Source organism: Rhodnius prolixus, unplaced genomic scaffold, assembly GCF_049639745.1.
Source record: "Rhodnius prolixus isolate KJV_2025 unplaced genomic scaffold, Rpr scaffold_9, whole genome shotgun sequence".
Taxonomy (NCBI): domain Eukaryota; kingdom Metazoa; phylum Arthropoda; class Insecta; order Hemiptera; family Reduviidae; genus Rhodnius; species Rhodnius prolixus.
The window spans coordinates 14,985,514-15,000,219 of record NW_027411604.1 but is presented as its reverse complement, the minus strand read 5'-3'; the positions used below and the strand labels follow the sequence as shown (position 1 = coordinate 15,000,219).

The 14,706-nt window shown below is 32.3% G+C and overlaps 1 protein-coding gene across 1 annotated transcript in view; it reads right to left on the bottom strand.

Annotated features, from left to right (window-relative positions):
• Positions 1–14,706, bottom strand: part of LOC141454703 (uncharacterized) — a 670,160-nt gene that overhangs the window by 241,941 nt on the left and 413,513 nt on the right. The gene's annotated exons all lie outside the window — the stretch shown is intronic.

Genomic DNA, 14,706 nt, shown 5'->3' with positions numbered 1-14,706 from the left:
CTTTTTTTGTGGGCCAATCGTGGGCGTTTTTCTTGCAACTCGGTTTTCAAACGGTCCAATAACGATGAATAATATGCACCTGTAATAGTTTTACCCTTTTCCAGATAGTCGATGAGGATTATTCCTTGCGAATCCCAAAAGACAGTCGCCATAATCTTTCCGGCCGAAGGAACGGTCTTCGCCTTTTTTGGCGCAGATGGTAACCCATTGTTTACATTGTTCTTTGGTCTCAGGAGTGTAGTGATGTATCCATGTTTCACCCACAGTAACGAAACGACGCTTAAAGTCCTGCGAATTCTTCTGGAACAGCTGCAAACCGTCCTTGCAACACTTCGCACGATTTCGTTTTTGGTCAAGCGTGAGCAATCGCGGCACCCATCTTGCGGATAGCTTTGTCATGTCCAAATGTTGATGCAAAATATTTTGTACCCGTTCATTCGAGATGCCCAAAACACTAGCAATCTCACGCACCTTCACTCTTCTGTCATCCATCACCATATCATGGATTTTATCAATGATTTCTGGAGTAGTAACCTCAACAGGGCGTCCAGAACGTTCAGCGTCACTTGTGCCCATATGGCCACTCCGAAAATTTTGAAACCACTTATAAACTGTTCTAATCGAAGGTGCAGAGTCACCATAATGTTTATCAAGCTTCTCTTTAGTCTCCTGAGGCGTTTTGCCTTTCATAAAGTAGTGTTTAATCAACACACGAAATTCTTTTTCGTCCATTTTTTGAAAATCACTCGACTTCCTCGATTCAAACAAATAGACCGATCTGGCTGAAACTTGGTGTGTGTTCTTCCAAGAGATGCTACTAACTAAACATAACCTCGCCAGTGGTGCTATCTCTCTGACTTTGCACGGACTTTTCAAACGACCCTCGTATATATTTCTGGGTCCTAGATGTTGAATTCAATGACCATTAAATTCGTCCCATCCCTCTTTACTCGGGCATATTTTCAGTAAAAGCTCATTTTCAGTCGTTGTATTCAGTCCTACAGGATGTAAATGTAATAAAAAATATATTAACAAATTTATGAGACAGATTATCTATTTAAACAGCCATAACTTTATCTTGATCCTTTTAATGGTAACATTTATAAATGGAAATCGTTAAATTCATACAATTACGCGTTTTGCATTTACTGAAATTATAGAATACATTTATAGTTAACTGAATATGCCATTTACATAAAAATGGAATAGCAATATTTTATACTATAACTATTTTTGTGACATTATTTTGTAGAAATACATTTAAATAAGTTTTAATTCGATATTTGTTATTCAAATCGCATAATTTATTAAGTATTATTTATTTTCTTTAATTGCAGGCAATTATGTACATAATTTACATTTGGGTGAAGAAGTAGTATGCAATGTTGCAGTAAGTGCCAAATGATGGTTTGGAGGTGACCATATTTCACAAGTATTTCGATATTTAAATTTAATTATTGAGAGAGTTCTACTCTGATAGAGGCAGTAAACACGAATTGTAAAGCAAATAGACAAAGTAGAAAGTACATCAGCTGTCGATGTCGAACCATGAGCAAAAAGTGGCAAATTAAATGGAATCTACCAAAAACAACCACTTTCAACCCACTACGTTTCCTGTCAGGCAGTCTTATCGACAAAAACCACTTCTTGGCAGCACTTCCTCTTCTTAGTTCTTGCTGTTCATGGATAATAAATACCTATTACCTCCTTTTAAACTGTAGGGATTTACGAAAAAGTGCTGTGAAGATGCGGCAAATTCTCATAGCCAATGAACTATTTGCAATGGTAATGTAAAATAGTCGTGATACAGTTAAGTCTCTTTAATATTTCACAAGATTAATTCTTCTGGAACGACTGAGTAGTCTTCGAGACTGATTAGTGGATTTCCCAACGGCAAAACTAGAAGGCTTTTGGAATTGACAAATAGGTTTCCTAAAGGAGATAGTGAATGCTATACTTGTAATACATTAGGAGTTCGCAAGATACAAAGTAAAAATTGATGAACTAGAATGGTCTAATTACAGTCTTTTTCATAGTCAGTTTTTTTTCTAAATTTCATTTTCTCTTTATGAACAATAATGGCGACCATCGAAGAAAAAGTAACCTACAGTTGCGAAATGCAATCACTGTAGAGTGGGAAAATGCAAGAACATCGCAGCGTGGTCTCGGTAACACGAAACCTTTGCATAAACGCACAGTTCTAAACTAATCGCTCCTCCTAACGAAAGCAGAATTATAAGGAACATTTTTATAATTTATTAGTATTAATTCGGACAAGTAATCGTCAATTAAATCTAGAAAAAATTGACCGGGCAAATTTTAGATTGATGAAAGTGAAATGTACAAGTTTTAATCAGACAAATGGATTACAATTTGCTAATAATCGTTAAATAATATATTGTTATTATTATTATGTAAATAAAACGCTAGATTGCGTTTAATATTTATTATTTAAAAGAAAAAAAACATTATAAAATATGTTTGCAATATGTATTTATCGCTATTGCATAAAATATAAAAATGAAAACATGTTTAAACATGTTTAGTTTGCTTCTAATTAATTTCTTTTATTTTTCCTCCGGCTTTTGGTAAATAAGAGCTTTCATTAATATTCTAAGATAACTTTCCAATATGAAGCTTTAAGTATTTAATAGAAAATATAATTAATTTATTCTAAATACAAGAAATTGTTTAAAACTTTCTTTTTATGTTTGGCCAAACCTTAAATTCTAGCCCCAATAGTTATTTATTTAACAAGTGTGGAAAGTAATACTTTTCCTCACGCGAGGCAGGGTTTGCACGCACGAGCGAGCGAAGCGATGCGAGTGCAAGTGCAAATTGCCGAGTGTGAGGAAAATACTTTACACTAGAGTTAAATATTATATTTTTTCTGCAACCATTTATTAACTAACAAAATTAAAAATTTCATTTTTACAGTCTACAAAAAGTAATTTATTTATTACAAACATTTATTGTTATATTACAATTATTTACATTACTTACGTATTTACATTACTTATTACATTTTCTGCTGTTTCTTTTATTGATGGAGGAGTGTTTTCTAAACAGGCATCACTAGAATCCATTTTAAATTTCTATAAGGTAACACTATAACCTTTTTAACTGTTATAATTAAAAATATCTAATTATTTATTAAAGTATTATTTTTATTTCTATATTCCTTTCAATTTTTATTTTATTTTTTTAATATTCGTTTTTTAATTATTTAGATAAAATAAATTTAAATAAGCTTATTAAAGTTTTACAGAAAATATTTAATAACAAAACTTCTTATATCAAGGAAGCACAATAAAGTTTTTCCACTCACTTGTGCGGAAAGTGACACTAATGGGAATTTCCCCCCACTAGTGTGGGAAGTTGGGCATTACACAGCTGATTTTAATTGAGTAATGAGAACTTCCCTACATGGTTGCAGAAAAAAATATTTTGTAACTGCTATAAAAAGACTCTGGATTAATATTATAAGACGTAAATTATCCATAAGTATTCCTAAATTTTTATTAATAATATTGCAATAAGGTGTAGCAGAAGATAAAAAGTATTCAATAGGTTAATAGGCAAAAAATAGAGGTTGGTCGTTAGCGAATAGTTTGTTAGATATCTGACCGTAAATTCACCGCATTCTAGATACTAGAAAATCGTAATATTCCAAACAATTTTATTACCATTTCGACCTTTACATCAACAGCTATGTAATAATACCATATAGGAGATTTATTTATTACATCAATAAAATATTGTATTTAGAAAAAGAAAAAGAATTTATGATCATCTTATCAAATTAATTATTACAAATAAAAGTGCAGCATTAATAAAGCAATGGTTATTATTAAATTTTTGCAAGAATTAACTTCTTTTTTTCCTTGTTTTTAATAGCCAATTATTAAATTGTAAACAGCGTTTAAAAAAATGTTAAAACAGATTGCGATAATAGTTAAGACAATATCAAAGAAAGTTATCAGTGATTTCACAGATGCTTAGACAATTTAACGTATACCTAATTAGGAGTTGGCTTTTTCTGTTTGGGTATAGTATTAAACTGCAAAAAAGGGAAACCCTTTAAGATACAACCCTTAAAGTGTTAATAACTTTAGGAAGTGTAAATTTTCGAACTTGAAAGCAATTCTCTGTTTCATTTTGTTGCCCCAATTGAAGTAAGTCTTAGAAGTTATGGGAAGTTAATGTTCTTTTTTTTTTTGTTTTTTAAGGAAGGCAACCCTCAGTAAATGTTCTATTTTATTCAAAATTCTTAATCTGTTTTTTTGTTTCTGTTATCACCCAAATAGAGTTAAGGTTAGAATTTATTGGGGACTTTTGGGGCTCGTTTTGAGGAAAGCAGTCCACATTTACTGATCAGTTTTACTGAATTTTTCATATTATGTATTTCTGTTACTCAACTATTTAAATAAGTTTTAGAATTTATGGAGATCTTGAGGTCCATTTTATTACAAAAACGTTCCCCGAATTGATTTTTCAATAGGATGAATTAATTGATCAATAGCTCCATGAGCAGACAAGACAGAAGACACACCTGCCTTTAACACTGCATTGCCAATGCTCGAACTTAGTCCAGTTATTGTCAATGTGGAGTCATATTGACTCCATAATTCATTTTTATCTTTCTTTTATATTGATTTCAATTTTAATAATAAAATTTGCATTAAAGGATGAGAAAGGATAGGAATTAAGAACGAAAAAAACAAATTTTGTCCACAAATCGGCTTTAACATTTCACGCAGAAGGAATTAACTTCAACTTAGGATCGCAGTAATTTCAGTATTCTCTAGAACCCTGATTGTCTGCCTTCTGATCAGGGGCTTTTTCATTTTTTTAAATTACATTCACTATTTTTTCAATTACTGTGCGCTGAAGACACGGAGCGGAAATTACCCAATTCGCTGCAAGTTTATGCTGCAATTCGGACAGAAAATCATTTCTAGAAAGAGGCTTTTTTTTGTGCCTTGATACTTTCTATGAAAATTATGTAAATATATCAAATAAGCATTTAGGCAATAATCTGGAGTCAAGATAATAACAGAGAATCTACTTATATTACCAATCAGGAGTCGAAATGACTCCGATATATTTACGTGTAATGCCAATCTGGAGTCAAAATGACTCTTATGATTCAAGTAAACTAATCTGCGAAAAGAGACGAAGAATTCCATAGTCTTCAGCTCGGGACTATCGAATGGTGAGAGAGTGGGGATAGCATATCTAAGAGCATTTTGGGATAGCTATGAGATGTGAGGAAACAGAGACCATTTCTGTATTTTTTTTTTTTGGAGTCAAATTGACTCCGGATTGGCAATGCAGTGTTAATGATGTAAAATATTACAATGTCAATTACGCAAATAATTTTTTAAATTGCGTTACATTATACATATTCATTTAAATATAATTATTGTTAAACACACTGTAAATGTGTTCCACATCCCTGAACATGACCTAGTCCCTAGGACGAAAGCTAAGCATAATAAAAATATATCATGACTGAAATGGCAGTTATTTTTTCATCCAATTGAAACTATGAATCAGTCACCAAAAATAATGAACAGTAATTGATTTTTCAGTTTTACCTTATTTCCATTTCTTTCCTATCTTTCGATATCCTTTTAGTTAGACGTTCGTTGAACTTTACAACAGATTTTGGAAACGATCTGTAACGGAATGTTTCACGAGTTCTTTAATAATTAAGAATAGATTTAGTAAATCTACTTTCTCTTAACCAAAATAATATCCTTTATTGTGACATCACCCACTAATCAAGTTGAATAAGAAACTATCTAGGACAGAATTGTTAAGGAAATGTAAACAAAAAGTGACTTGATTAATGCAAAGTGTTAAGTTGGTGAGAGATTTGCTCCATTAATAGAGGATGAGATGCTCTCACTTCTGACACTAATTTGGTCTCGAAACTAATAATATAGTTGAAGGTGGACAGACTGCGATGAAAATGGCGGCCTAAGGGCAACCCAATGCCATTCCTCATTAATTTTGAAACATCTTCTAGTCATGGACGACGTTAAATTATTATTATTCTCTTTTTTCTGTATAATGTAACCTTTTATTGTGCATCAACACTGCTGAAAGCGATTGTGATTACATTGTGACGACCTCACATTTTATTATTTAAATCATCACCATGTTCTAGACTTAATGACAATGTCGACGCTTTTATAAATTGAGCACAAAAATCATCATTCTCTACTTTCTCTAATTGTTGTCAGAGGGGGAGGTATTTTGCATTTTATTAAACTTGGAGCTTTCTCTGGATGTGCATATATCGAGAACGATTACTTTTTTAAAGCAAACGATCTTGTAATCACTTTAAATACCTCTTTATAAAAGAGTTATGTGAGATACTCGTATATAAAATGGAAGATCTGAATTTTGTTCTACGTTCTAATACTTGTGTCAAAATTCTGAATCGAAGACACCTTAACAAAAAATGAATTTGTTTTTTTTTAATTTCTATTTTAGTAAAAATCCAAAAACACGATTAGCTTTTACAACTTAATTGGAGTGTGGAAATACTTTTTAAATTTATTAGTTTTTGATGCTATACTTTCATCCCGATCGATCCCGAAAATGGGAAATAAAAATTAATGAACAAAAATCAGTGCACATTATTTTTACATTACGAAAAATCTGCGAGTCCACCAGTTCAACTGAACGGTGTAACGATTCCTCCAGCTGACGTAGTACGATACTTAGGACTGTACATTGACAAGAGACTCACGTGGAACCCACATCCACAAGACGTGAACAGACGCTACAAGCTACTTACTAGACTACTTGACCGCAGATCCAAACTTGACTTGAATCACAAACTGACAATTTACAAGATACTGTTAAGACCGATGTGGACCCATGGAGCAGAAGTGTGAGGCTCAACCAAACCCTCTAACTCCAAACGCCTGTAAACACTACAGTCTAAAATTCTGAATACTCCATACTACATTTCTAACCTTACCATACACACTGACCTTCACATCCCCTTTGTCTCTGATCTAATAAAGTCTCGCTATCGCAAATTTCACAGCTTATACTAGATCTTCATCCTAATCCTCTTGTACAACAACTCTCCTCTCCTCATCTTCTAGACAATCCTCCTCGTCGCTTAAAGCGGAAGTGGCCTATGGACCTACTGTTGTGTGAAAGTGATTCACCAATGAGTGATTGCTCTTACAAGACCTTCACGTGAATTTAACAAGTTTCATCAAATTTACTTGATGCAACATTTGTTGCAGTTGTAAATGTGGCTAATTAAGTGAAAATTTTTTAGTTTTTGGAGCTCTATGGCAACAATTAGAATATTTCTATCTAATAGGTTTCAGTGATTCCGTTTTGTTCATTATTAAATATTTCATTTCTTCTGTGGTACCTGTATTTGTCTATGCTTTAGTGTTGGTTGCTTTTACTTTGCACATAAATAAACCTGGAATAAATAGCTCTACTACTTTGAAAAGTTAGCTCCTGGGCAGAATTTTAAAGTGAAGATATTTTTAATCCTTTAGCATAAAACAGGAAATAGTTTCTATATACTTTTAAGATTTTCATAATGTAACAATATTAAAAATTTAACTTCGTAAACACCGACTGATGAGTTGTATATACGAGCATTTGACGCATCCATAACCTCATCAAGAAATTTAGTCGTCAAGGTTGGTTTTATTTAAGAGAATGTTCTTTAAACAAAAATGGGTCACAAAGGAACATTGTTCCAAGAAGAATAAAACTATAAAATAAAACTGTCAAGAAAAAAAAAATGGAGAATGTATTAACTAACAGTTAAAAGTAACACAATGGTGATCTTTTAACTTCGAAGAAGAAAATTATTTTTGAGATTTGAACGCATATGAGGAAGAAAGCCACATCGATAATCGGTAAATAGCAAATGGAGGAGATAAACTTTTCATAAATGTTCAATGTATTTTCTTTTTTAAAAGTTAAAACTAAATAGGGCATTACTTAGCGATTAGCAATCAAGAAAAGCAATGGCAAGAGCGCTAAGATATATGTCTTGGTAATGGATCAACATCATGAGATTTCTTTTCAAGAAATTATACAACCAGCAACCTGAATCTCCACTAACTCAGAGTTCGCTTAGCCGTCAAAACTTAAATTAGTATCAATTTATAAATGTAACACCTGATGAAAAATATTTTAAATAATTCACTGACAGTATTAAGTTAAAGTATGTTAAATAAAGTATATAGAGAAATTCCGCCATTGGTAATGGTCCAGTGTATCTAGGAACTGTAAGAAATAAAAATATCTTTAGTGAAATCTATGTCCAGATTGGAGGTTTCCCCCTCTTGAAAGAAGAACAGGAATATTAATAGTTTAACATTAAGACTTGGCTGGTGTAACTGAAGGAACGTTGTTCGGCTAGGGAACAAATTTGAAATCTTGACATTTCACACTTTTAGCGGCAAACATGTAAAAGAAAGTGTAATATAACTAAATGCAGTTTATGCGTTTATTTATTTAAAGGAGCGTATATTTAGCCTTGGAGCTGGATTTTTCCAAAGTGCATTACTTTAGTGCAATGGAATTTTGTGAGATGGAATTCCTTTTAATGATGGGACGGATCTTTTTGATTCCATGTGTTTGCTCCAGCAACATAAATGGAGTCTCAAATCTAAAAGTAAAACATTTTCCAGGATAAAAAAAAACTTTAAAAGTTTTCGGACATTTTCTTATTAAGGACTACTTTTCTGTAAATGCAGCTTCTCCCAATTTTTGGGCAAGTTTTTTTCTCAAAACCTATTAGATCTAGGTTGTTGTAAAAATGTTACAGTTATAAAGGAGGATTTGCCCTATATTATAAAGAAAATTTGGAAATTTTATCTTTTACAAAAAGAAGGTATAAAAATTGTCAAAGTTGCGTGTTTTTTTAACGTCACTCTTTTTCGTGCACTTTTTATCGATCAATCCTGTGCTACCGGACAGTTTTAATGAATTGAAATATGGAATTTAAATTAAGTGCTAGAAATATCCGTCCATAAACTGATTAAGACGTTGAAAATAAAGTAGCCAGCTTCCAAGTTAGGGCGTGAATGTAAAAGAAAGAATTAAGTGATAGAATAAAAAAAATCTGCTACCAACACTACTTTAAATATGAATTTATATTTAGCTTTCAGTGACAGTAAACTATTAATATTTAGGATTATAACTAGCGAGGATTCGATCAAAAATAAAAAAACAATAAACAGACTCCGTATTTAAACCAACGTTTCGACAAATTTATTGTCTTCTTCAGGGCCTGGATGTTACAAACAAATAACACAACAATTAGATTATTGAAACGCAGGAATAAAAATACATCTTATTTTTTAAAAAAACATAAGAAATGATAAAACGTTGTTCTTTGTTTTTTTGATCTAGAGTGTAGACCAAATCCTCGGTATTTGAATCCTAGACAAAATTTTAAAGCTATAATTCACAATTTTTGTTCAAACTACAAAAAAATTCGAGTTATATTTAATTCTTACCCAAGATTATACAACATAATGTTCGTGTTTTATAATGGAAGACACTATCAAGATATCATACTTTGATTTTTATCTTTTTAGAGTTAGAGTGAGCACACTATTATCTGCACAATCTCCAATAGTTTCATCCTTACAATGGGTAAGACAAATAAAAATTATATACAGGTTGAAAAATAAATATCTTTGGCGACTAACTACTTTTTATTCGAGTGAAAGATTATTATTTCTTTTTTACCTTTAGTTGAACAATACTTGCAGATAAAATTCCTACCATCCATAGCATATTATTAATGCATCACTCTCAAATGTATTCAACTTACTCCTAATTGTAGGATATTCTAAAACGAGGATCATATTTTACTTTATCCTTATTTTTTTTAAAGCCACTTTCTCCTGTCCGAATGGAAGTAATACGCCATTAATAATCCCCAGACCGTAATAGATGTCCTTATCAGTGCTTAATTACAAACAATTTTTCAGCTTACATCTTGACAACTAGAACTAGACATTTATTCTTGAATAATAATCTCACTAATGTTTAGGTTGTTATTCTTGGTGAAGTTGTCTTAGATGAAATATAAAATTGTTTGTATCGTACAAAAAAAAGGACACCACAGAATCTTATTCTGTACTGAATTAAAAGGAAATTCAACGCTTCAATATCTTAGAAAATCCCTACAAAAAGAAAGAAATTACCAAGAAGAAAAACTTCCAAACAAAATTTTGGGTTATAAATCATGAAAGTACTTTGATTACTGAGTTTAAATAAATAGTTGGAATTATTTATATTATTTTTTAATCTTTAAATTAACATTCAAGTTCTGGTGCTACTGCGCTAGTTATAGACCAGCGTTCCCCAACCTTTTTTTGGCTCGCGTACCACTTGGTAGTACATCATGCTAAATTGTACCACTTCGTAAAAATGATTGTATTTCGTGAAATTTGTTATTCCGAGTGTGTTATTTTATTATTATTATCTTTATTTGTATAGAGATACAAAGTATTTGTTACAAAGGGGTTCAAGTTCATGTTCTCTTTATAAACTTTGTTAAGTGTTAGATCTTAGTTTTAAATTTTTTTTAAAAATAATTAAAAATTGCGTACATATTTTTCTCTTCAAAATTATTAATTAATTTACAAAGTACTTCTTTAGGATAATTATATTTGTACCCAAATCTTCTAAATTAATTTCTTTTAAGCATTCACCTACCTGTTAAGTATCAATTAAATTTAATGTTGCTTGGATAGAGCTTACTCATTACAATCAGTCTCATTAAGCAGATCTTTACATAGTTATCATTTAGTTTCTGTCACATGATAATTCTATAAAATTGTCTTTATCTTTAATCAATAATGATGTAGATTTTCCTAAATTTTCTTTATAGAAGGGGTTTGAAATCCAATTATCATTTGTGTTTTCGGGTTTTGGAAAATTCTCCGTGAAAGATAATTTTAATCCTGTTAAATGTGCTATTATATTTTCTTGTATATCTTGAGACAGACTAACCTTATTACTGTTGATATTAACAACTTTACTGTATAATATTATTAATAAAAATAATTTTTATGAATTATAGGAAAAAACGTTTCCTATTTTTATTATTTAAATTTTTTAAATTTTTTAAATCCGCAGTTACTGATTATTTTTCGCGAACCACCAACCAGCAACTCGTGTACCACAGGCTGGGAAACGCTGTTATAGACAAAGGAAACTGGTCGTTCCGAAGCTTGGTTTCTAGGATTCGAAGGATTCTTTGGAATACATCATAGTTTATAGGCTAAGTGATATTTACTGAATGCCTACATCTGTTGCAACACTATACTAAAAAAGGGAATAATGTCTAGAACTGGTTTTACTCTTAAAGTAGATTTGTGATACGAGGGTCGTTTGAAAAGTCCGTGCAAAAATAAAAACTCTTTAATTTTTTGGGGTAAACCTTTTTTATTTTTCAACATAGGCTCCTTTTAGGCTTATACACTTCGTCCAACGCTGCTCTAGTTTGTTGATCCCTTCCGAATAATAGGATTTGTCCAAGTCTGAAAAATAGCCATTCGTTTCTGCAATCACCTCCTCGTTTGAATAAAAATCTTTTTCCCGCCAGCCATTTCTTCATATTGGGGAACAAATAGTAGTCCGAGGGAGCCAAGTCTGGTGAATAGGGGGGATATGAAACGAGTTGGAACCCTATTTCCATTAATTTTGCGACCACAATTGCTGAGGTGTGAGCTGGTGCGTTGTCGTGATGGAAAAGGACTTTTTTTGTCGGCCAATCGTGGGCGTTTTTCTTGCAGCTCGGTTTTCAAACGGTCCAATAACGATGAATAATATGCACCTGTAATAGTTTTACCCTTTCCTAGATAGTCGATGAGGATTATTCCTTGCGAATCCCAAAAGACAGTCGCCATAATCTTTCCGGCCGAAGGAACGGTCTTCGCCTTTTTTGGCGCAGATTCCCCCTTTGGTAACCCATTGTTTAGATTGTTCTTTGGTCTCAGGAGTGTAGTGATGTATCCATGTTTCATCCACAGTGACGAAACGACGTTTAAAGTCCTGCGGATTCTTCTGGAACAGCTGCAAACCGTCCTTGCAACACTTCACACGATTTCGTTTTTGGTCAAGCGTGAGCAATCGCGGCACCCATCTTGCGGATAGCTTTGTCATGTCCAAATGTTGATGCAAAATATTATGTACCCGTTCATTCGAGATGCCCACAGCACTAGCAATCTCACGCACCTTCACTCTTCTGTCATCCATCACCATATCATGGATTTTATCAATGATTTCTGGAGTAGTAACCTCAACAGGGCGTCCAGAACGTTCAGCGTCACTTGTGCCCATATGGCCACTCCGAAAATTTTGAAACCACTTATAAACTGTTCTAATCGAAGGTGCAGAGTCACCATAATGTTTATCAAGCTTCTCTTTAGTCTCCTGAGGCGTTTTTCCCTTTCATAAAGTAGTGTTTAATCAACACACGAAATTCTTTTTCGTCCATTTTTTGAAAATCACGACTTCCTCGATTCAAACGAATGCCAAACACAAAGAAATAAACCGATCTGGCTGAAACTTGGTGTGTGTTCTTCCAAGAGATGCTACTCACTAAACATAACCTCGATACGCGCCAGTGGTGCTATCTCTCTGACTTTGCACGGACTTTTCAAACGACCCTCGTATCTTGATGATATTTTTGGGCAGATTTGGAGTTTAGTTCTGTGGGTGGATCTTTAGGAGTCTAGGTAGAGTGAAGAGCAACAAAATTAAGCTCAATCCGCAAGAGAGTAATTCAACTTAAATCAATTCCTTAAATTCTATTTTCGTACCCAAAATAACTCAGGAAAACTTTAAACTTCTGACTGAAAAGATAGGAGAAGATCACAATCTTTCGAAACGATAAACAATCAATGAATGAACAGAAGTGAACGATTTAATTATAAATTAAATTTTGCTTTATGTTATTTTTTTTAAAAATAAAACATTTTTGCTTGTTAAATAAAATATTTAAATATAAAAACAGATTTACTGTTAATTAATATATATTTATATAAATAATGATGGGAATATGTAAAAAAAATAAAGGAAAGTAGGTCAAAAAACTAAATATCCATTTGCACCGTGAAAAATAGATCCGTAAAAACTCTGTTAACACTTTTATTTTGAAGAGCTGACCTCAATGACCATAATCCCCTCATTACCGACGCCATGTTTTGCTGTATTTATATAGCACAAACTTTGTGGACAAGCAAAAAAAAGTACTGACCATAATGGCGTCAGAACATTCTTTGAAATTAGTTCTAGTTGATTGAAAGTGTGTTCATTTCTTTTAGAAATTTATTATTGAAGACGTCATTAAAAATAAATAAATGAAAAATTTCTTTCATTTTTTTTTTTCCTTCTTCTTCTTTGGAATAATCTGCTAACGGTCTTCAAGGCATTTAGAGCCTTGGAAATGATGAGCCTCGGGGTGTTACTCTTTCACTCCTGCGGAATATCCTTACTTCTTTAAGGAAATACAGGAATTAAGTGGAGTGTCTTAAAGTCTTTTAACAAAAAGACAAATGTTAAAAAAAAACTAAGATTTTAAAATTCGGACAAGGTCGTCAATCTAAAAAGCAAAGGAAATTCTATTATGGTAACGAGCACGTAGAAATTGTAAAGGAATTTGAGTATTTGGGCATAACTTTTACTAGATCCGGTTTTTTTAACGAAACGACAAATAGGGCCATAGTAAAATCAATTGCGTCTGTTGGAACAGTAATTGGAATTCTTTTTTCCGGTCTATACCGGAGCTAGGTAAAGAATTGTTTATTTTATTGTGCGCCAGTTTGGAGTTTAAAGGCACCTAAATCAGTTAGAAAAAGTCCAAGTAGGCTTCTTTAAACGTTTGCTATGTTTAAAGGTACTTCCAATCATTTAATACGCCTTGAAGCTGAACAACCTCCTTTGTAATACGAAGTAATGAAGCACGCATTAAGATGGTTGCATAAAATTCTTTGTGAAAATGATGATAACTATGTAAAAATCTGCTTATTAAAGAAATTAATTTAGAAGATTTGGGCTCATTAGAATGCTTGCATTACAACCCTAATATATCTATAATTTTAGACAGGTACAGGGAATATTTGCATTTAACTGATTTAAATAAAGTAAATCAAAGTATGTTTAAAGTATATTTTGCCCAGTCTATGAACGTTTCAGAATCCCACTCCATATAAACAAATATAACAATCCTAAGGAAGAATTTTGTAAATTAATTAATAATTTTGAAGAGAAAAATATGTATGCCTTTTTTAATTATTTACACACTAGACTTAAAAGAACAGAACTGAACAGACGCTATCGACTAATTAAAAGACTCTTAGACGACAGATCAAAACTCTCTCTGGACAACAGAAGACTAATTTATACTTCTATTTTGAAACCAATCTGGGCGTATGGAATAGAGCTGTGGTGTTCAACTAAACGCTCCAAACTCCAAAGGATTCAATCTCTACAATCTAAAATACTTCGAACTATTGTACACGCTCCTTTTTATGTCTCTAACCTGACTATACACACTGACCTTAACATTCCTTTTATCACCCAAGTCGCTGAAAACACGATACAGAAAACTCCAGTTCAGTCTGCAATCTCATATAAATCCTTCTAGCTCAAAATCTTTCTTCTAGAACTCTTCCTGATAACCCG